The 24280-nt window shown below is 46.4% G+C and overlaps 1 long non-coding RNA gene across 4 annotated transcripts; it reads right to left on the reverse strand.

Moving 5' to 3' along the window:
* Nucleotides 1–2157: 2157 nt before the first annotated feature.
* LOC143819648 (uncharacterized) lies at nucleotides 2158–23736 on the reverse strand. Of its 4 annotated transcripts, XR_013225025.1 has the most exons (6): nucleotides 23616–23736; nucleotides 19526–19616; nucleotides 17987–18203; nucleotides 13706–13798; nucleotides 7754–7838; nucleotides 2158–3139 (listed from the first exon to the last, which is right to left on the reverse strand). It is a non-coding gene; the product is annotated as an uncharacterized LOC143819648 (long non-coding RNA). The 4 variants fall into 4 exon arrangements; XR_013225024.1 differs by lacking the exon at nucleotides 17987–18203; XR_013225026.1 differs by lacking the exon at nucleotides 17987–18203 and having other exon boundaries at nucleotides 23622–23714.
* Between the last annotated feature and the right edge of the window lie 544 nt (nucleotides 23737–24280).

The raw sequence follows: 24280 nt of genomic DNA on the forward strand, positions 1-24280 counted from the left end.
GCTGATGGTCGGGCAGGAAGTAGCAGCACTTTGTGGCCTCCCGTGGTGGCGGCAGCGGCGGCTCCTCACGCAGAGGATGCCGCAGATCCGGTATGTGGAGGCGGCAGCGTCGTTGTCTCTGCAATGGGGTGCTGGGGCCCGCCGCTGTAGGTGCTCCGCTTGCAGCCACCCTTTCCCAAGGCCTCCGGAGAGCACATCGTGGTGGTGCCTCATGGCCTTCGGCGCTGGTGGGAGTGGAGAGCCGTGCTCCGAAAAGGTAAGCACCCCCCCCCCTGAGGGAGTACGGGGATCTTGGTGGGTTCAAGGATTTCTGGGCGGAGGGAGTGGGCACAAGGCCCCTCCACATACAAACATCCATCTCCAGGTTGCGGCTGGAGGTTGGCAACTCCTCCAGTCAGTAGTGTTCCTCTGTTGCACTCTTGAAATCTGGTCACCTTAAGCTAGCTGGGTGACCTTTGGCTACTCACAGTTCTCTCAGAGCTATTCTCACAGGGTGTCTGTTGTGGGGAGAGGAAGGGAAGCTCTTTCCTCCTCCTCCCCCCCTCCTCCTCCTCCTGTTCACAGCGTTGTTGTTGGGAGGATAAAATGTCAGAAGCATGAAGCTGTAAAGCCACCTTTGGTCCCCAAATGCAGCTTCCTGTAATTAAAGCACAAGTTACAAAACTTGTAAGGCGGAAAACTGCTGGCCTACGCTATTTAAAACAAAGTGTGGGGGCTGAAGATCTCTTAGAATCACAAATGATCACCAGATGACAATCATCAGTATTGTTGGGACTTTTGGACTTAACTCAGTCCTGGATCCCAGAGTAACAGAGTGTTTGAAAAGTATGTCGTCATTAAGGGCTCCGTAGTTTAGTTAGCTTTGTGAATGAGGCACAGATCCAGACTCATAGTGCTTTGTTATTTAAAAGAGTAATCTTTTCTGAGAAAGATTATTTGCAAACATATATCATATTTATCTGCTTCAGCCTCCTTGCTGAAGCAGAATACAAAAACGTAGAGTTGTTACAAAAGCAGCACATTGTAAGCCTCTCGTGGCTAGGGTGCAGGCAGACTACATGCCACACATCATCAGATGGAGAGCAAAGCCTAATGGCTGCCCGCTTGCTTGAACAAAGGACCCACATGGTGCTTCTCTTCCTGAAGAAAAAGGAAGTGTGCAGAAGCACCCTTATAGTGCTGTTCTCACAGAGCTGTCCTGTCAGAGCTCTCTCAGCCTCACCCACCTTACAGGGTGTCTGTTGTGTGGAGAGGAAGGGAATGCGATTGTAAGCCACTTTGAGACTCCTTCACGCAATGAAAAGTGTTTTATAAAAACCGACTCTTCTTCTTTTTCTGTTTGCAATTTGAACAACTTTCCACAGTGAAAATGGTAGCTTTGGAAGTTTGATTCTATTATACTTCAATAAGATCCCTTCCTTCCCCCAGGTCCTGGCTTCCCAAAGCCCCTCCCCAATTCCGGAGTTGGCAGCTCTAGTATGACGTCTATAACTCCATTTTTAAAATAGTGCACTAGGGGAGACTGTTTGGGACCACAGTGGAATGCCATTTCCGCATGGCTGTGATAACGAAGTGCAATTTCAAAGGCATCTGATTGAGAGAAAAGGCAGGGGTGGCAGTGAGCAGCCCGGAGCCCTTAATGACACAGGACGGACTAACCTTGCCTTTTATTATCTCACCCCTGTTTGCTCACAGCTCGCAAGACCTCTTGGTCCCGTCTGACTTTGAAATATTTCTCCATTGAAAAGCGCCACCGAATCACTCCTTCAGGTTCTCCCTCCCCCCTTCTTTCAGCTGAGACATTGTGCGGAGTGCTGTTTATATAAGGGATCTTATATCACCCTCAAACACAGTTATCACTCAACAACTTCGGCATCAAACACACACACACACACACACATACACACAGAGAAATTTGGAACAGAGTGCCACTCGGATAAAGTTCCTATCTCAGAGATTATGACAAGAGTCGTACAAGCCGCCTGTGACTGATAGGGAAAGATTAAAGAAAACAGCTATCTAATAATTTCAGGAGTATCAGAAATGTAAATACACACCTGACACAACTGTTTCCTTTTAAAAAAATCCTTGCTCATGCCTGCCACGGTGCTCTTTTCTCTGATATTTTTAAGGCACATGCCTTTTTCCTTTCCTTTCCCTTGTCTTGTTTATTAATTAATCCTTACTTTATTTTCAAATCTCTATGCTGCCCTCCCCCGAGGGCTCTGGGCAGCTCATGACATCATGAAATAAAAACCTGGATTAAAACATTTGAAACATTTGAGAACAATCACATCTTCATTAAAACCACTGGGAACTCACTGCCTTCTCTCCAGGAGGAGAGGGAGGTAAAATGCTTTGTTGGTACGTGATGAATGGCTGTACAGATCATAGAATCATAGAATAATAGAGCTGGAAGGGACCTCATGGGTCATCTAGTCCAACCCCCCACACTATGCAGGACACTCACATCCCTATCACTCATCTACTGTAACCTGCTACCCCCTTGAGCCTTCACAGAATCAGCCTCTCTGTCAGATGGCTATCCAGACTCTGTTTAAAAAATTTCCAAAGATGGAGAACCCACCACCTCCCAAGGAAGCCTGTTCCACTAAGAAACCGCCCAGGAACTACTTCCGGATGTTGAGACGGAATTTCTTTTGAATTAATTTCATCCCATTGGTTCTGGTCCGTCCCTCTGGGGCAAGAGAGAACAACTTTGCTCGATCCTCTATATGGCAGCGTTTTAAATACTTGAAGATGGTTTTCAGATCCCCTCTCAGTCGTCTCCTCTCCAGGCTAAACAGACTAAGCTCCCCCAACCTTTCTTTATATGTCTTGGTCTCCAAACCCCTCACCATCTTTGTTGCCCTCCTCTGGACACACTCCAGTTTGTCAACATCCCTCTTCAACTGGGGTGCCCAAAACTGAACATAGTACTCCCAAGTGAGGCCGAACCAGAGCAGAGTTGTTCTTTATGTAGGGAGGCCAGCTTGTTGGTGGTACGTGTAGACTTCAACCACATTTCATATGTCTGCATTTTCATCTTTTTGAAAAATCAAATAGAATGGAGTGGGGAGGTGTCAGATGACAGTCTCATTCTAGGTTCCATGCCAAAGTGTGTTTCAGAAACAATGCCCTTTGAGGAGACAAAAAAAACAAAACATCATTTCAGTCCAGAGGTGGGATTTCAGAGATCATTAGTCCAATCCAAGAAGCCAAGGCTTTCAGAATTCAAGTAAGGTGTCGGCATATAACCTACATTGCAACTTAACTAACGATGTCCCTCAAAAGGCTTTATAGTTAAACTAGGGGCAAAGCCCGTTGTATCCAAGAATACAACGGGCGCTAGAACTTAGCAGTGGGAAGAGGAAGGGCATGGGGTTGAATGTGTGTGTTGTGTGGGAGGTTGTGGTGGTGTGGGGCAAATGAGGGCAAGGGTGTGGAGATATGGGTGTCAATAACCTGTGTCAATAACCTGTGGTTTGTAATGTTCATTGAGTGTGGGAGAGGACTGACTTTTGGGAATTGTGGCATAGTGGTTACAGATGAGCTTTTCAGAGCCATGTCTTCAGATATGTGAAGGGAAAATCAGACTGGAGATTCTTCTTAGGGGAAGATTACATGGCAACCAATTCCCCCCAGTTCTGCGTCATTTCCCTTCTTGTGTGAATTAGGTTTTTTATTTGCCAGGCCAAGGTTGAAAAAAGTTATTGCAGTTCCCATGTGTCTCCAGCCATTTACTTGTTCACTAGTTACAGTTTCAGGCTGTAAATATTTATTTAGATCCTCCTGCACTTTCCAGACTCACAGGACTGATGCTGGTCTGCTGTCTGCACCCCAGTACACAAACAGTTGCTGGTAAGGGCTGGCCATAGCCCAGGAGGGACACACCTGCACCACTCTCTCCCAACTGCAGGCAAAAATGGCTCCTTTGAAGGCTGGACTCTGAGACATTGTACGATTTTGAAGTCCCACCTCCAAACCTCCAGGAATATTTCCAACCCAGGGGTAGCCAACCTCCAGGTGGGGCCTGGAGAGCTCCTGGAATTACAGCTCACCTGCAGAGTATAAAGATCAGCTTCCCAGGCAGAAAGGGCTACTTTGGGCAGGGTTGTGGTAGAGAAAAAACATTTAAGGCCTCCCACACAGGTTGTTGTTGAATTGAAAGACTTGAGGCCTACTGCACAGGGTTGTTGTGCAGATGTCTAGCCATACAGCGAGCACTTCTCCTTTTAGCCTACAACTCTGCTCTTAGCCTGCACATTCACCTCTCTATTTCTGCACATGATCCTGGAGGGCTGGAAGCAGGTAATTGATCTGCTGGCTCAGAGCTGGATGATGGAGGTGACTGTACAAGCTCTCAGCCATAAGTCTTGGCCTGCTTGCACCTCTTCTTATTTGTAGGCTTCTGCTGCCTCTGGACTGGCTATGCTGGCCCTTCTTCTCTGAGTGGTCTTCAACATCACTGAGGCCAGACTAACCCACAACAACCACCTCTGTTGTTCTCATGCCTTGAGATACCCTATGGGGATGCCATAAATTGGTTGCTTCTTGATGGCACTTTCAACCACTGTATGCATCAATTCTTACTCTTCCAAAACAGGATAAGATGCCTATATTTACCATTGGCCAAGGACAACGTATGGCAAAGATGTACTCAGAATTAGTTGTGTTGCGCAGTTATTGACCAAGATTTAGATGGGCAGTGGTTCTGGTCAGAGCAAGCAGAACAAAGTTGCAGTCCAGTGGTAACAAAATTTTATCCCTGCTATAAGTTTTCATGTGCATGCACATGCACACAAGAGCTTATACCAGGGGGGAAAGTTTGTTGGTCTTAAAAGGTTCCACTGGCCTAAAACCTTTGTTCAATTATTAACCTACTATAGGCCAAGCCCATTGCATTCAAGAATACAATGGATGCTGGACTGGGGGTGATGGTGGTGGAAGAACTCTGTGGATGGCCTCCCCCTAGGACCCAGAAAGGCTGCAGACAGCTGGTATGGAATTCACTGGCAGGGGCAGCTCTCACGGAGCAGGGATCTGCAGCCTCTGAGCTTCAGAGGGAAGTGGAAGGAGGAGGCAGTGGTCAGGGGTGTGGGACAGAAAGTGATTGGCTGGCCGCTGGACAGACAGGCAAGCCAGTTGGAGAAAGAGGCACTCAGGGGCGGGACAGCCACCCTGAGTGGGTGTTTAGCGCTGAGTGGCACTTAAGCCATGAGACACACTCCTCCTCCAAGGCCTTAACAGAAATATATTATGTGGAACAGAGAGTTATTTTAACGCGTCCCTCTCTTTATCCTGCAATTGCCTCCCAAACAGCACCAGCAAGGGGCATAAAAAGGGGTAGCCCATTGCAATCTGTTCTCAAGTTCCTCGGAAGGAAGGAAGGGTATCAAACGGGATTAAGACACAGTTAAATATCTTTCGCCAGCTCCACTCGGACGGGCTTCTCTGCATGACTCCCGTTGCTTCAGGATTACTCCTGAGCCCTGCAAGTTAAGGCGCGCACGACTGATCGGGAGGCATTAAACCACCAAAATTAACTTCATTCTTTCGTGCCGCAGATGCCATGAGTTGACAAAACACCCTGACAGTTCATGACTTGTAGAAATCATTACGGTTGTGAGAAGGTGCCCGCTGACAGCAGTGCTAAATGTAACAATAGCGTCTGAAAAATGTGAGCTCTGCGTACTCATACAAAGAGCCAAATATCTGGGAATGTTCAATCTTCTGAAAACAGCGGAGGGCTATTGGGCTTATTTCGTGATAATAAAAGGCTCATAATCTATGAAGGCTGCGGGCCACCGTGATTTATTGGAGTGCTCTCCATTATGGGAGATAAGCCTACAAGTTGCTGGCAGCCATTTTTTTTTAAAGAGAGTATTTCAGTAGTGGGCGGGGGAAGGGAGTGGTTGAAAGGCACAACTTCCTGCCTTCCGAGACCAAGAAGAGTGGTGATTTGCGCCTCCGAAATATTCGTGTTGATGAATCGTTCGTAGGAAATTATAACGGTTGTTCCATGGGGAGATAAAACTCCTTGAAGAAAATAGAGATTGAAGAAATAATAAAGCAGTGGGGAGGTTATACATTATCTAGAGGAGAATATTCTTCTTTTGCAACCAGAAAGATGTTGGAAGACCCTGTCATTCCAACTAATGTGTTAATATCATTTAGCGACCAGGGAAGAGCTCGCCGATTGCTTGTGCTGCTACTTCAGATTCCAGTCCTCGATCCGCTTAATCAGGAAATAAGTCCTAACTTCTAAGAAAATGAGTTGAGGGCTGAGCTGTTTGCCAGCTCCGGGTTGGGAAATTACTGGAGATTCTGGGCGGTGGAGCCTGGAGATGGTGGGCTTGGGAAGGGGAAGGACTTCAGCAGGGGACAGGCCATAGAGTCCACCCTTCAAATCAGATCCTTTTTTCTAGAGGATCTGATCAGCCAGAGATCTCCACACCCCCAACTGAAGGCTGTACGCCAGCTCTTCTCAGCTTTTTTACCATTGAAAACCCCCTGAAACATGCTTCAGACTTAGAGAAATCTCAGAAGGGGCATGATTGTGCAGAATATGGTTGGGGGACATAGCTGGGTATACACCCATCCAGGGGCCTCCCCCTCCTGCCGCCTCCAGGCCCTCATTGGCCACTTGGGGTTGGGAAGGGTGGGTTGACATGATCATATATGCTTTAGGATGCTTTGGGCTGATCCTGCGTAGAGCAGGGGGTTGGACTATGATTTGATGATCATATCAGCTGATAAATGTTTAATGAATTTAATATATATAGTGAATAGCTGCACACCATCCAGGGTGGGCAAATGCGCTTCCTCACATGGTCCCTTCTTGCCCAGCCATATGACCTCCCTCTTTGAAGAACTGAGCTTCAGACGACTCCGTTTGAGCCATTTCATCACTGCTTCTAGGCAGCTGCCTAATGCTTCTCTGGGGGAGTCAGGGCAGTCATCCCTCAGGAGAAAGAGCTGGGTTTCATCTGCATATTGAAGACATCCCAGCCTGAACTTCCATACCAGTTGGGCAACAGGGAGCATGTAGATATTGAATAAAATTGGAGAGAGGACCGCTCCTTGTGGGACTCCTCAAGTGAGTTGTCGGCAGATTGATGATCTCTCTCCTTTTGCTACTTTCTGTCCGCAACCCCAGAGGAAGGAAATGTATTTTTATTGTTACAGCAGTTCATGATATTTTCAGAATGGTTCCCTTTTCCTTCATGCCTAGCCACTTGGTCCCCAACTGGGACAAAAATCGCAGATGACGGGGATTTAACTGATTTTTAACAATGCCGAGCGTTTACCCTGCTGTAGGACGTGAGTTTCATGTATGTTAAAACACTATGAGCAGCAGGGCCCCTGCATGTTGAATAGGGCTTTGTTTTTAAATTCCCTTGACTTTTGAACAAACTCCTTCCAATTCAGACCCCTAAAGTCACGTATCCTCTCCCCTGGACCACTGTTTCCTTGTCTGGGGCCTCAGTGTCCCGCCCAAGTCCTCTCTGTGTTGTAACTAAACCACAATAACCGCATGCAAATCCTCTGACGAGAGACAGAGACTTCCACTTGCATTTTAAATGACATGTCTAAATAAAGGCTTTAATTTAGAGTGTACGAGGGAGTTATTATATGTTAATTAAATACTTGCTGATTGCTATGAGTATCTGTTGAGGAGTAATGACAGTTTGTCTAAAGACAAATATCACACAATTATATCTCAGTAAATAGATTCTCAATAATAATTTACCACACGCTAACGTCCTGATCCACAATCCAGTTCAATCGAAGTCCTTGGTTTTTAAATCAGCTTACGTCTGGATTCTTTCATTTGCCTGGGTCACAGACATAAATTTGGGTTATTTATTATGTGAAGGAATGTATTTCTTTACCCCTGGCCTACATAAACTTGGGACATACTAGATATCAGCAATCTATTCTGGCCTCAGCAGTCGCTGTTGTTTTGTAGTGCTGGCAGGCAATAAAAATAGCTCTATTGAAGAAGAGCTGGGGGTTTTGTACTCTGCTTTTTACTGCCCAGAGAAGTCTCAGAGCGGCTTACGATCGCCTTCCCTTCCTCTCTCCACAACAGACACCCTGTGAGCTAGGTGGGGCTGAAAGAGTCCTGATATTACTGAAGAAGGAAGAAGAGTTGGTTCTTATATGCCGCTTTTCTTTACCCGGAGAAGTCTCAAAGTGGCTTACAATCGCCTTCCCTTCTTCTCTCCACAACAGACACCCTGTGAGCTAGGTGGGGCTGAGAGAGTTCTGAGAGAACTGGAACAGGCCCAAGGTCATCCAGTTGGCGGCGTGTGGAGGAGGAATGGGGAGATCAAGCCCGGTTCTCCAGGTTAGAGTCTGACACTCTTAAGCATGATACCAAGCTGGCTTTCTGCTGGACCGTTCTGCTTGGATGTTGGTCAGAGGTGCTTTACTAAAAATGTTTAGCATTTGCCATTCATATTGCTCTGCAGAGGGAGAAGAGGGAACTGACACTACTGGAGTTTACCTCTCTAGTGAATCAGCACTGGGGATTATTCATGACTGCCTCGTTAGATATTAAATATGGAACTACATAGCACATTGACAATGTCGACATTCCAGTATGCTTCGATGGACTGTGTTGTCCACCGATGGCATTTGGAATGGCATTGGGAAGACCCCCAGACTGTGTTGCCCTATGTGCTAAGTGAGCTGGCAATCCTAGCTGTCCTGTCACCCATATATGTTACTCTTGTGGCACAGAGCGGTAAGGCAGCAGACATGCAGTCTGAAAGCTCTGCCCATAAGGCTGGGAGTTCAATCCCAGCAGCCAGCTCAAGGTTGACTCAGCCTTCCATCCTTCTGAGGTCGGTAAAATGAGTACCCAGCTTGCTGGGGGGGGGGTATACCGTAATGGCTGGGGAAGGCACTGGCAAACCACCCCGTATTGAGGTCTTCATAAGAATATCAGAAAAGCCCTGCTGGATCAGACCGATTGTCCAACTAGGCCAACCTCCTACAGGGGCCAACCAGTTCCTCTGGAGGGCGAACAACCGATCAGAGAGGCTGAGGTCTTCATAAGAACATCAGAAGAGCCCTGCTAGATCAGACCGATTGTCCAACTAGGCCAACCTCCTGTCTTACATGGTGGCCAACCTGAGGAACAACAGGGCACAGAGGCTGAGGCCTTCCCCTGAGGTTGCTTCCTGGCTCTGGGATTCAGAGGCTTAGTGCCTCCAAATGTGGAGGTTCCCCTCAGTCACCATGACAAGTAGCCATTGACAGAGTTATCCTCCAATGAATCGCTCTAATCCCTTTTTTAAATGGTTCATTCTTGCGGTCATCCCGACACCCTCTGTCAGCAAATTTTTAATAACTTGTTATGTTATGAAGGATTTCCTTTGGTCTATCCTGAACCTACTGCCCATTTGCTTCATTAGATGCCCCCGAGTTCTAGTCTTTTGGGAGAGGGAGAGAAAAAATATCTTTGTCCGCTCTTTCCAAGCCATGGGTAATTTCATGCAGCTCTATTATCCCCTGTTTGGTTGTCTCTTTTCTAAACTGAAAAATCCCAGATTCTTCAACCTTCCCTCAGAGGGAAGCGGCTCATCATTCGGGTTGGCCCTCTGGCCCATTATGCACGGGCCATAAGGCCTGCACTGGCAGCAGCAGTGCTTCGGTTAAAATCACCGAGAACGCACGCTGCCACCACGAGTGCAGGCGCCTCCTGGCCCAGGTCTCCGGAAGACCCGCGTTAAGTGAATGCGGGATCTTCCAGAGCTTCCCAGGTAAGGCAGGGCTGCGGCGGCCCGGTGCTGTGCATAATCGGCAGCGCTGGGTTTGTTGGGCCGCCCAGCCTTGACCTGCGGTGTCCCTTAAGGGACACCACTCACCCATGCAAGCTCCGTGGTGGCACGGAGCTGGCAGGGGCGACCCCTGCCCCCCTACTCCCCCAGGCCCCTCCCCATCTCCCCCTGTGCCGCTGCACTTACCGCTATGCCGGGGCAACCCAGCATGCCCTGCTCCTGTGCGTTCATGGGAAACGGCGGGGAATTGTGCCCCGCCGCAACAGCATGGCGCCAGCATGCGGAATCTGGCACCGTGCATAAAGGGCCTCTGTGTTTTTTGAGCCACTGGGTGCCGTAGCAGTAGTCACCCCAGGTGGCAGTTGAAACTGTGCCATGGACTCTACCAAAAATTCATTTAATCCTATGTTTGAGGTGTTATCCATTGCCAACAAAGCTAGAACAAGATGAAAAAAACCCCACACCCCCAAAAAAATCTATTATAAATATAAGGGAGGGAAAACCTCTTAAATTGAACAGAAGCAAAGAAAGCGGTAAACCTAGGAGCTGTGGCATCTCCTTCACGGGAGATTTCGAAGAGTCGGGAGGATTAAAAACATGTCAGAGACGGTTTAGGAAGAGCAAATCCTCCCCAGCACAGGGAGCGACGTTAGATAACCTGTCAGGTCTCTTCCAGGTTTATAATCCTATGAAATAATCTTTTTCTCCTCTTTTGAAAGTCTGTGCTGCCCGCTGCTTTATGGTTTCCTAATCTCTTTGCCTTTTATGTCTTATTGATTTCTTCCTGCAAATATTTGTTCCATTATTCATTAGCAATAGAAATTAGACTCATGGAATAGTAATTGTTTATTTCACCGTTCTTTCCCTTGGGGGGAAATCCACACCCCTGTCGATCTGTCTCAAAGTTATCTTCATTCCATCACATGTGCGACCAGGGCCCAAATACAGAATTAAGGGCAGGCTCCTGGAAGAACAGGAATAGCGTGGATGCTTAATGGCTTAATGCGGCCTTTCTGAACTTTTTTACCATTGAGAAACACCCTGAAACAGTCTTGAGGCTTCAAGAAACGCCAGAACTGGTGCAATCATGCAGCATATGGTTGGGAAGCATAACTGTGTACTCAAGGCCCCTTCCCATCCCACCCCCTCTGGGCTCATCAGTGGCCCTTTTGGGAGGGGGTGGGTGGGCTAACATAGTCATATATGGTCATAAAAAGGTAAGGGTTTCCCCTGTGCAAGCACCGAGTCATGTCTGACCCTTGGGGCGATGCCCTCTAGCGTTTTCATGGCAGGCTCAATACGGGGTGGTTTGCCAGTGCCTTCCCCAGTCATTACCGTTTACCCCCCAGCAAGCTGGGTACTCATTTTACCAACCTCAGAAGGATGGAAGGCTGAGTCAACCTTGAGCCGGCTGCTGGGATTGAACTCCCAGCCTCATGGGCAGAGTTTCAGACTGCATGTCTGCTGCCTTACCACTCTGCGCCACAAGAGGCTCTTTTGTGCTCTTTTGTGCCACACTCTGTGCCACAAGAGATATATGGTCATATCACCCAATAAATGTTTAACAATTTTTTAAATATATAAAAACTTGCAGAAAAGCCCACCCGCCACCCCTCAACAGGCAGCCCCGGCAAGATCTCACAAGGACACTGCTTGCCTCCCTCCACTAACACCCGGGCAGCAATGCCAAGGTCTGTGAGACTGTGGCATGCCTGGTCAGACTGGGACCACCTTACCTGACTTCATGCGGCTGGAAGGCAGAGGGGGAGGCAGTTGTGGATTGTGTGTCCCCTACCTGATTGGTCCTCTGGGATGGGGCGAGTGCCCTCCCTGAGGGCCAATCAGAAAGGTGGAGGCAATTAGGGGCGGGCCATCTCCTGCCTGATTGGTGTTCCGGGGTGAGTGACTCCCCACGGGCCCAATCAGGTAGGCGATGAGTCCCAGCTCCACCCACCATCCCTCTTTGGCTTTATTTATGGTATTGATTAATTAACTCCCACCTATGTGGGAAACCCTTCCACGGCCATCAAGAAAACCCAAGGTTTCATTAACCCCTAGATAAGAAAGCCTGGCTTAATGGTTGTTGGCAGCCAGATCTTTGGATCCATGGACATGATGCTTTGGTAGTAACCAGAGTTATCTGAGGTTACATTAGATGGAGATAGGCTATCATGTTTTGTGGTGATGCTCTGGTTGTAGAACTCCCCATATAAATTCACCTGGCACCTTAAGAACATAAGAGAAGCCATGCTGGATCAGACCAATACCCCATCCCCATCACACAGTGGCCCAAGTCAGGAGGTCCACCATCAGAGCCAAAAGTCCAGAAGTCCTCCCACTGTTACCCCATCAGTGTCCCATTGTGTCTGATAGCCACAGATAGATCTCTGCTCCACACAGCCTACCTTCATTATCCTCTGGTAGATGTCAGCCCAAGCATGTTTGTTCTACCTGAGTTTTGACAGTCAGTATGCATGGGAAGTGGCATAGTGTAGCCCAAGGGAAGGTGGCATGGTATAGCTCGATATTGTCCAATCTCAGAAGCGAAGAGCGGGCAGCACTGGTTAGTACTTGGATGTGAGACCTCCAAGGTAGACTGCAGGAGTCAATGACAAACCAACTCTGCTTCTAACTTGTCTTGAAAGCCCCTTGCTGGGGTCGCCATAAGTCATAGAATTATAGAATCATAGAATCATAGAGTTGGAAGGTATCTCATGGGTCATCTAGTCCAACCTGTGCAGGACACTCACAACCCTATCGCTCATCCACTGAAGCCTGCTACTCCCTTGAGCCTTCACAGAATCAGCCTCTCCATCAGATGGCTCTCCAGCCTCTGTTTAAAAATCTCCAAAGATGGAGAACCCACAACCTCTTGAGGAAGCCTGTTCCACTGAGAAACCGCTCTCTCAGCAGAAACTTGGCAATATTTTACACACTCAGTTATGCACGGCCTCATGTCTGTGTGTGTTCCTCTCCCATTTTGCTCCAGCTTTCTTCACATGAACAAAGTCTTCTGCAGATGCCCAGCTACACATGGACACAATCAAGAACTGCTTGTTCAGGTTCCTTCTCAGAGGTGGGCCCCCGCCTTGTGAAACAGCCTATTGAGGAGGTCTGGAAAGCCCCCCCAACTCCTGACTTCCCGTAAATATGCAAAGCAATTATTCAACAGGATTTTTTTGATGCAATAAAAGGTTTCACAAATTAAGTTGGATAAATTATTGGGGATCGATACTAGCGTATATCGTTTGTTGCTTTTTAGCTCTTGCCCTGTGATTTTGCATCACTTCCTGTGTCATGTTAACACTAATTATTTGTTTCAGCTGTGTATTTTTAGACCTCTTGTCAGCTCTACAACCCAAATGCTTTTTCAGTGTTTCCTGAATCTTGTTGATTGTTGATTGTCGATTGTCGATTGCATGGACGCTGCGTAATCCGCCTTGCGTCCCCGTGAGAAAAGTGGACTATGAATAGTGTTAATAAATGTCTAACATAAATAAATACTGGATTTGAATATTTTTAGTGTGATTACCAGCCAGCTGGAGATGGGGGGCGCACATGACATCACTCCTGGGGCAATGCAATTCTCCAGGACGGGCCAATTTTACCATAGATTTTCTCATGAATTGGAAGAAATTTTTCCTATGCCATTTTTCATTACCCAAAGAGGGATCCCCAGATCCCCACCTGGGTTCTGGTCTCCCTATGTCTGTGAACTGGAGATTAGTTGTAATTCCAAGGAATCTCCAGGCCCCTCCAGGAGTTTAGCAACCCCCTTTTGAAGCATGTGCTCCATAACGTTCCTACCAGGTTCTAAGCAAAATTGCTGGTGGAGGGGAGTTCTCAAAAGTATTCTTGGTGACCGTACGAAACACAGGAGACCATTTTAACAATTTGAATACTATTCCGCCTACCTTCAGTGAGCAGTGTCTTAGACTCGGAATGTAATTTTCTGTCTCCACGTGTTCGCCAAAGTGTATACTAAATTACTTGATCAAAGAGCTTGTCTGCAAGAGAAGATAAACCCTCCTTTAAACAGCATAGGAACCAAACAGACTTAGCCAAAAAAAAAATAAGTTGTTAAAAATAACATCGCGTACTATCACAGCATGTTGTTAAGAGGAAGGCTGGCTCTTAAGGGCAGCCAAGCAGAGAGCCAGAGCAAAAGATCTGCAGAAATGGGTAGCATTTCAGCAGGGACGTTTCTAAAAGGAAAGGGAGGAATCAAAAGCATCTTGAAAACAAGATATTTCCATGCCTTATGCATGGATTAAAATAAGTAGATTTCATTTTCTCTGGAAGAAAACACCACTGTTTTGAGGTTTCAGCTTGTGCAACAGTACTTTTTGGCCTCTGTCTATTCATGGATTCAGGTTGCCACCCCCAAAGTTTCCATGTATGGGAAATACATGGAAACTTTTGGGGGTGGAGTCAGGGCTGGACGGAATTTTGGAGGAAGGTTCCTCAGGGGAATCTAATGCAATGGAGTCCACCCTCTAAAGCAGCCATTTTCTCCAGGGGATGTGTTTTCTGTTGTCTGGAGACCAGCTGTCCAACAATGGTCCCATCTCGAGGTTGGCATTCCTATCCTGGATCGTTAGGCCACAGCCAGCAAGCCCTGGGAAGACGGAGGGCTAGTGGGCCAGCAGTATGCCAGTCCACATAAAAACTGGGATGCCTGTAGACCTTCTAGGATTTAAAAAACTTGGTGTTTTGAGTTTTAGCACACTGCTACAGCTTCCCCATCAATATTCGGAGGAGTTTGGGGGTGTCTGGGAAAGGCAAGGTCTGGGAAAGGAAGGACTTCAGTAGGGTCCAATGCCACAGAGTCCTCCTTCCAAAGCAACTCTGTTCTCCAGGGGAACTGATCTCTGTTGCCTGGAGAGCATTTGCAATCCCAAGAGATCTCCAGCCACCACCTGGAATTGGCAACCTTTCAATGGGTAGGTTTTATTGGAGTGATGTAACTATGCTAATAAAACACCATTACTCACACAACCCCTATTTCCTCTTGCGGGCCTCTCTTGCTGACATCCCTAGTCTGTATTACCCTCTCTGTAAAGTTATTCTCAGCCCAGCTACTGAACATCCATTCTGCTTAGGATAAGAGATTTGACCTGGGACCTTCTCTACACACCATGGGGGTTAGATCCTCTGAATCTATTCCACTAGCAGAGGCACTTCCCTCAACAGCAGAAACCTTCTATGGAAAGACGAAGATGAAGAAGACGATGAAGATGAAGACGAAGACCAAGAAGAAGAAGAAGAAGAAGAAGAAGAAGAAGAAGAAGAAGAAGAAGAAGAAGAAGAAGAAGAAGGGAGGAGGAGAAGGAGTTGGTTTTTTGTACCTCACTTTTCTCTACCCAAAGGATTCTCGAACTGGCCCAAGGTCATCCTACTAGTTGCATGTGGAGGAATGGGGAATCAAGCCTGATTCTCTAGCTTGGACACTGCCGCTCTTAACCACCATACCGAGCTGGCTCTGATCCAACAGGACTCTCTTCCAAGTGTTTTACACCCAGGAAAGTCTTCCTCGTCTGCTGCTTTCCTTGCGGGATCTGTTTCACTTTGAAAATGCATGCGTGTATCACAATGTGGCATTAATCTCCCAGCTATTGGTGGGAAAGTCTCACTTCTTTCTTGAACTGAGGAGGATCAAGTTGTTTCCCATTCTTGCACATAAAGCCACACATTTTTGGAAATCCTCATGCTGCACACAATTTTTTTTGTAAGTTCCTTTGTAACAGATTAGGATAGCTTCCCTTTCATGAATAAACATTCTTTAGATGTTCATGAAAATATAGGACAGATATATTGTCTAATAAAGATGAAAGGGCCGGAATCTTTGTGAAGTTGTAAGATGGAGCATAAAACAGTTGAACATACTGATAAGGCTTAACTGCTTCCTCACGTATTGATTTGCCAGATCAAAAATTCAGATAGCGAATTCTGCTAAAATTACTCTTAACATGTATTAACATTTGCTTTATTATCGGAAAGTAACTTTTGAAAGGTTGTTGCACAAAGGAACAGCCGGCACTCAGACAATACACAGGATGTCGATGTAGTTATTCTAATCTTTATCAATTTGGTGTTTGTGTGCCTGGACACTGGGGGGGGGGGGGCATTACATCACTCTAAGAATGTGTGCTGTCTCCTTGAATGGGATGTCTCTCTTCGTCTTAACCTGGGAGTTGTCCTCTGACCTCTTATCCCTCTCTTTGCCCTCTCTCTTCAAATGGCTTTCCGTGGAGACACATGTCTCGGTCGGTCTCTCCTGAAGACACAATGCTTCCACATACATGATGCCAGATTTAGCTGGCCATTTGTGGTAGGGAAAGTACACTTTAGGTTCGGCTTCTCTCTCTTCTTTGGACTGAAGCCTGAGTGTGATTGGAATCTACTTGAATAAATTTCACTTTTTGCAATATACGTCTTGGGAGATTTATTTACTACACTCCATATTATGCTTCAATGACTATGCAAACTCCTTTAACCAAACTAGGCTGACATTTATTTATTTATTAGATTTATATACCGCCCTCCCCGAAGGCTCAGGGCGGTTTACATTAAACTAATCAACAATACATGAAACAGTCTTCGTTAAAAACATACAGTAATTAATAACAGTATAACAATATAATAAATAGTATAATGATGCAACATTGCAATACCACAACAGGTCCAGAGCGCTCTGGACCACATGACCACATATTGACATTATCACCCAATAAATGTTTAGCATATATATATATATATATATATATATAGCCAGGTTGAGAGCCGAACAGTGTGAAGTTTACATGCAGGTCCGTTAACAAAAGGTTGGATACCAGACACCATTTGGTTGTTCCAGTAGAATGTGGGGAAATTCTACATTGCCTGTCTGCTACAGCAATAAAAACAAATTTGGAAAAAGTGAATTCAAGCCTTCCTCCCTTTTTAAAACAAGAACATGTTGAGTTAGGAGGAAAATGCATAAACATCAAACTGCTTTATGGGTTTATAACAAATGGAGAGAGAAAAATCTCCACTTGACAGACGAGAAGGAACAGGGCATCATAATGAAAGTTGTCAAGGTCTGTCTTAATTCTGTAAAATTAGCTTAGGACCTGCTGCAGGAAAAAAAACATCATTAATTGCAATGTAATTAAATATAATTAACAGGGCATTCCAAGAGTGTGTGTTGCAGAGAGATAATGTCAGCCCCTGGGTGTGACCTATGATCTGATGTTATCTGAGTGAAATGTGTGGGTTTTTTGCACTTTTGCTGAGGTGCATGAAAGGTTTTTTTTTTGGGTGGGCGGGGGTTGACTAATTCTCTTTGGTGCCTTTAGCCCATATCATTCAAACGTAGACTTCGGTTAGTTCATATACACCTGTACTGTCCCTGACACTCAAATCTTTTTGAATGGGGACTGAATACATGAATAACAAAGGAGAGGAATCAGGTAGTCAATACAGACCATTGAACTCAAAAAAAAGAAAGGGAAAATAAGAACTGCAAGAAATTATGCATGTTGATTGCCAATGGAAAATGCAACAATACACGATATACAGCATCAACATTATTATGTATATAAAAGGTGAAAACAAAATGAGACTTTGGATAATCTTTAATAAATTTGTATGAAGAACATTACTGCCAAGTTGAATCCCCCATTCAAGTCCTGGCATCTGAACAGGAGTAAGGAGAGGGGAATTAATCCTGCTATCAAGACACCAAGGTTAGCCTAAATTAGGGATTCTCTGACACTCTGGGATTATGCAAGAGCTTCCCAGGGGTTGCATGGCCTTTCCCAGAAGTTCAGATGGCTGCGGACATCACTAGATGTCACTGGAGCCCACTTCCCCTGTTGCTCTAGAAGAAGAAGAAGAGGAGGAGGAGGAGGAGGAGCTAGATAGACCTGGGCCCATTCTGCACACGTTGGATAATGTACTTTCACTGTGCGTTTGCAGCTAGATTTTCCTGTAGGAACAGGAAAATCTACTCCTAAAGTGCATTGAAAGTGCATTATCCAACAAGTGCAGAATGGTCCATCTCACCTCTTGGCAGAGTCAGAACCTGTGGTAAGGCAAGCTAGATGGAGGGGATGTTTCTCTGGGGCTGCCTGGCTTGCAGCTATTTCTGACTATAAAGGTAATACTTTATAGACCTTTCAACCAGAAGGAGTCTCAAAGTGTTTTATACTCACCTTCTCTTCCTCTCCCCATAACAGGCACCCTGTGAGGCAGGCGAGAGACCCCCAACATTACTGCTCTCTGAGAACAGCACTATCAGAGTTGTGATGAGCCCAAGGTCGCCCAGCTGGCTGCACGTGAAGGAGTGGGAAATCAAACCCAGCTGGCCAGATTAGAAGTTGCCACTGTTAGCCACTGCACCATGCTGGCCTACAGGCATCATCTCTTTATCTACAATGGAAATGATAAATGATTGATTGATTGATTGATTGATTGATTAATTGATTGATTGATTGATTGATTGATTGATTGATTGGCTGGCTGGCTGGCTGGCTGGCTGGCTGGCTGGCTGGCTCCCACATCTTACTTCTGTGCCCATTTCTCCGAACATGCATAGCACCACTTCCAGGTTCTTAGAAGCCCGAAAATTATTTCAGGGCTTCCTCCATGGTCAAAAAGGTTGAAAAAGGCTGGCCTAAATCTTCAAATGGGCAGATGGGCATTTGCGAGATCTAGTTTGGTGTAATGGTTAAGAGCCACAAGCTCTCATCTATTCTGATTCTGATGCCCTACTCCTCTTCCACATGAATCTTGCTGGGGGACCAGTCACAGTTCTGCCAGAACTCACAGCTCTGCCTACCTCACAGGGTGCCTGTTGAAGAGAGAGGAAGGGGAGGCAACTATAAGCCATGCTGGGACATAGGGTATTTAAGCCAGCTCTTCTTCTTCTTAGAGTATTTCAAATTTACCCATCAGGGCCAAAACACAGCACTGATCTCTGCATCATGCAGGTCACATGAGGCATGAATCTTGGCAATCTATACTCATCAAATGTCCAAAGGTCTATAAAGTATTACCTTTATAGTCAGAAATAACTGCAGGCCAGGCGGCCCCAGAGAAACATCCCCTCCAGGACTATCTAGCTTGCCTTACCACAGGTTCTGACTCTGCCAAGAGGTGAGATGGGATAGAGAGGGTTTTTCCCCACTGATAATATCCATCTTTGGGCTTTTCCAATTCTCATTTTCTTTGCATTTAGGTTTCTGTTTCTTCTGAGGGGAGGGAGTTTGTTCCACATGTGTTTTGCTCCCTCTAGTGGTGGATTCAGGATCACACGGGTTTATAACTGGCATAAAAACTTGTCATTTAAATCTGCTGGGTTTTATGCTGGATACAGACCTGTGTGATATCGAATTGACCACTAGGGAGCGTGAAATACATGTGCAACAGAGCTCCCCCCACCCACCCCCCAAAAACCCAGAAACTTACAAGTCAGGAAATGAGAATGGGGACAAGCTTTTTAAAATGCCCTCCCTCTAGAAATTCATCTGGTGTTGACCTTGTTAACATTTAGGTGCCAGGTTATAAGAGTGGTGGGGATGAGAGAGCTCTGAGAGAACTGGAAATGGACCAAGGTCATCCAGCTGGCTGCATGTGGAGGAGGAGTAGGGAATCAAACCTGGTTCTCCAGATTAGAGGCCACCACTCTTGACTGCTACACCAAGCCAGCAGCTTGCATTGCTTAAAATATGTCATGTTTAACATTTACATACCTTATTTCAGGCCTGTCTCAGACCTGGGACATTGTAAGATGTCTCCTCATCCTATTGGTTGCACGGGGTTCCATGATGTAATCACTTGAGCCTCAGGGAGAAAAGGAAAATATCAATAACACAGACAAGATTTATCCTCACAACGGCCCTGCAAGGTAGGTTAGTTTGAGACCTTGTGACCGGCCAAGGTCACCAACCTACCTGCCATAACAGAGTTGGGATTTGAACCTGGATCTCCCAGATACTTGGCAAATATACTAGCCAGCTTGGTATACTGTCAGCCTCTAATCTGAAGAACTGGGTTAGATTCTCTCAGAGCCCTTTCAGACCTATTTACAAGGTGTGTGTTATGGGGAAAGGAAGAGTAGGTGATTGTCAGCCGTTTTGAGAATCCTTTGGGTAGTAAAAAGCAGAGTACAGAAAAATAGCTCCTTTTCTATAGCAAGCTGGCTTGCAATGGGCTAGATTGGTGTAGTTTTCTTCTGCTCCCTTTCAGACTGTTTTCTTGTGGACAGACTTTTGGTTTTATGGGCTGCTGGATGAGATTTAAAGGGGGGGGTCAATCTGGTTTGCACTGTGATGTTAAATGAATGCCAAAAACTTGCAGAAAGGGTTAAAAAGGAATTTGTGTATGGGTGGTAGAGGCATCTCCACCCCATTTCCAAGAAGACAGCAAGTGTATGCTGCCAGCTCTATCGTTCCCATGCGCATGCAGGAATCCCAAACAAGCACAAAGCGTTTTTTTAAAAAGAGAATCGAATTAAAAGAGAGTTCTAAGATGGATTCTGTTACTTTTATCCATTCAGGCAGCCTGCCAAACAGATTTTAATATAATATTTATTCATCCATACAAGCATAATAATTGATATTTGCAATTCAATAATGCAACTTAATATTTTTTTTATTTGTTTCTGATCTCCCTCCTTTCCTGCCTTCAGATCAACAATCCCAATGTCAGCATATCCATCGCTCTAATGACCCTTTCAAGCATCAAAGGCAGAAATTAATCATGAATCTAATTTTTCAAGTTTTCTTTTTTCTCCGATTAATTTTTTTTTCTTACAAAGAAAGGTCAAATCTGAACTTGGGAGAGTTAACCCACTAAGAGAGCGCTTTAAATGTTCCCATTATTGCATTATAGTAAATATATTATTGCAGGGCATTGGAAGACAGCAACAAGGGCAGGGCGAACATGGACTACAATTCTCATGGCCACCAGGACATCGGCATCATTTAAAAGACATTTTCAAAGGCCACGAGGGTCCAGTAACTATGAGCACCTAAAAGAAGAAGAAGAAGAAGAAGAAGAAGAAGAAGAAGAAGAAGAAGAAGAAGAAGAAGAATTGGTTCTCATATGCCACTTTTCTCTACCCGAAGGACTCTCAAAGTAGCTTACAGTCACCTTCCCTTTCCTCTCCCCACAACAGACACCCTGTGAGGGAGGTGAGGCTGAGAGAGTCCTGGTAATTACTGAAGAAGAAGAAGAGTTGGTTCTTATATGCCACTTTTATCTACTACTTTTCTCCACTCACCACCTGGAAGTTGGCAGTATTGCTTCCTGCTATATTTTATTTCACCCTTATTTCTCTCTCTGGAGATCTCTCCCCACCACAGACACCCTATGAGGGAGGTGAGGGTGAGAGAGCCCTGATATTACTGAAGAAGAAGAAGAGTTGGTTCTTATATGACACTTTTCTCTACCTGAAGAAATCTCAAAGCAGCTTACATTCACCTTCCCTTTCCTCTCCCCACAACAGACACCTGCGAGGTGGGTGAGGCTGAGAGAGCCCCAGTATCACTGTTTGGTCAGAAAAGCTCTATCAGTGCTGTGGCATGGGGAGAGGAGAACACTGCCCTGTAGACCTGAACAGAATTGGTCCCTGTCTGTGGCAGTGGCCTTGTAGAGGGCATGAAGAAGAAGGAAGAAGGTTTTATATCACACATTTCTCTACGTTAAGGGTGGCTTACAATCACCTTTTCCTTCTTTTCCCCACAACTGGCAACTTGTAAGGTGGGTGTGGCTGAGAGTGCTCTGAAAGAATTGTGACTGACCCAAGGTCACCCAGAAGGCCTCACGAGGAGGAGGAGGAGGAAATCAAATCAGGTCCTCCTTATTAGAGTCTGCTTCTTTTGATCTCTATGCCACCCTCCCCCCCCCCATCATTTCCTGTTGAGTTTGGCCCTGGTGACTCCCTGCCTTAAGTGGGGCTTTCTGTGTGCCATGGAACCACAGATATTGTTTCTGTGGACTTTCCCATCATTTAGGACTGTACCTGCTAAGCATAGGAGCCCATGATTTGCTCCTGTCCAAAAGACGGGGAGGGAGGAATATATAGGAAAGAGGAGGACTTGACATGGAACTGGTTCTTTCCAGAGGATGCCTTGTGTTATGCCTCGTTCTGCTCTAAGAAAGACTTCAAACCTTTATCTGAACTATGCTGTATAATGGGAAATTCTGTCAAATATCATACAAAATCATGTTTGGAGACACCAAGGAAGGCGTTTCAAGGAATCTTTGTGTACAAATATACATGCTCCCTCATGACTCACCCATTGTTGGGTAGCATTAGCAGGCTTTAAACCCTTGGGAATGGAACAAAGCATCTCCACAATGAGTGACATCCAATCTCTGAATCCCAGGTAGCATTTGTAGAATGCCTTGGTCTCTCTGCCCTGTCATTGGCCCTCCAGAGGAACTGATTGGGTCCTGTGTGAGACAGGATGCTGGACTAGATGGACCACTGGTTTGATCCAGGAGGGCTCTTCTGATGTTCTTATGTGGGGAAGGCCTCAGTTTTTCCCAGAGGTGGTCTACCATTTCAAGGGGAGGGGGAATGAATGGGGCTGTGTCCTGGATGGCAAAAGACGCACACTGGAAAGGTCACCTGCCTCTTTTCAGCCAAAGCAGTGGCAGGGGTTGGCCACATTGAGCTGCCTACATCCAGTCACATGGTTGACTCCCTCTGTCTCCGCATTGTCTATGCTGCCGGGCAGCACTTCTCCAAGGTCTCAGACACAGGACCATCTTTCCTAAAACCAAAGACCATTCAGGAGACTGCAGGCTTTCCCTCATTTTCATTTTCCTCATATGGAAATGCAAGCTCCCCTCCCGCCTCCTCATCAACCATCCTGGGGGCAGGAGCTGGAACCATGGGAGGGAAGGAGGGAATTCCACCTGGTTGGCTCTGTCAGGCCGGGGCCCCACCAGAGGAAGATCGGGATCTCAGCACGCACCCCCCCACACTCCTGCAATGCTGAAAGCTGCTGAAAGGGGGGGGGGAAGCCTGCTTACCATCGTTCACGTGGGGATGTGGTTCTGTGGTGGGGGAGTGGAATGGGGTACACAAACAAAAATTTGGAAAAAATTTTAACATTGAGCAGGTGTAGACTTGGGGCTTTGTGGGCCACAGACCACCACCCACCTTTAGCACCCTCTGCTTCAGTAGGAAGTGCTATGGACATTTTAAACAGGACACCACAACAAAAGGGAAGGAAATAGGAGAGAGCAACTCAACCATGCTGGCTTGGTGTTGTGGTTAAGAGTGGCAGCCTCTAATCTGGAGAGCCAGGTTTGATCCCCTCCTCCTCCGCAGGCAGCCAGCTGGGTGACCTTGGGCCGGTCACAGTTCTCTCAGAGCTCTCTCAGCCCCACTTGCTTCACAGGGGAGCTGTTGTGCGTAGAGGAAGGGAAGACAATAAGTCCTCAGTAAGCCACTTGAGGACTCCTTCGGGCAGTGAAAAGCAGGGTTGGAAAAACCAACTCCTCTTCTCCTCCTTCTAACCTGACACAAGCCTGTTTGTAGGAGCAGGCGAATAAATCCCTCTAGCAGCCTGTTACTAAAGTGGGTCTGTCTGAAATGACTGGGGGGGTGGGGGTGGGAATCCATTAGCAATCAGTTACTAAAATGGAAGACAGAGGGAGTTTGAAAATGGATGCTGGGCTCCCCTTGCTGGTTTTAGCACCCCCCTGTGCCCCTGCTGAGAGGGAGCTGGGAATAAGCCTCTCCAGCATATTATTCACGGAGGGGGCTGGGGTGGAATCTAAACTCAAAAATAACAAAAACGAAAGCTCTTCTCCTTGGCTGCCTACCTTTACCTTTGTGTGCATTGTGCATTGTGCTGTCCCCAGTGCCTCCTTGCACCTGTTCAATGTGGACAGCTGGAATTGCTGGCCGGGCAGTATTTGGCATTCTGCGGAGTGGGTGGAAATCTGAAGCGGAAGGTGTGCTCCTCTCTTCGCAGCACATGGCGAAATAAATAGCTGGGGCCTAAAAATAACTCGGGAGTCTAATTTTAGATCAAATATGAATGGGGAGGCAAAACAGAAGGGGAGATTCAGCGCCGGGAGAGAGCGGAGGCCTCGCTGGTAATTCAACTTTTAGTTGAGTCACCCGCGCATCCGTGTTGACTGAATGAGGGCTATTTATATGCCTCCGTCCCTATAAATAGTCCAATGTGGATAATTCTATAGATAGCCTTCCACACAATTAAATGCACTTGTGGCTGAAATCAGCCATCGGAGACATGACTCAAATCATGAGGAATGGCTTCAAATCCCTTTCGAAAGAGATTTTGAACGGGCTTTACACATGACCATCCGGCCGTGCCCCGGCTGTAGAAATGCTTGACGCTGCTTAGATTTTTAAAAATAAATGAAGTCACAAAGTTAGTTTGCCCAAAGAATTTTAGCAGCAACTGCGTGGAGAGTTTTTGCAACTGCCGGGTGCCCAAAAGATAAGGCAGGCCGTGAAACCT

Source organism: Paroedura picta, chromosome 10, assembly GCF_049243985.1.
Source record: "Paroedura picta isolate Pp20150507F chromosome 10, Ppicta_v3.0, whole genome shotgun sequence".
NCBI classification, from domain to species: domain Eukaryota; kingdom Metazoa; phylum Chordata; class Lepidosauria; order Squamata; family Gekkonidae; genus Paroedura; species Paroedura picta.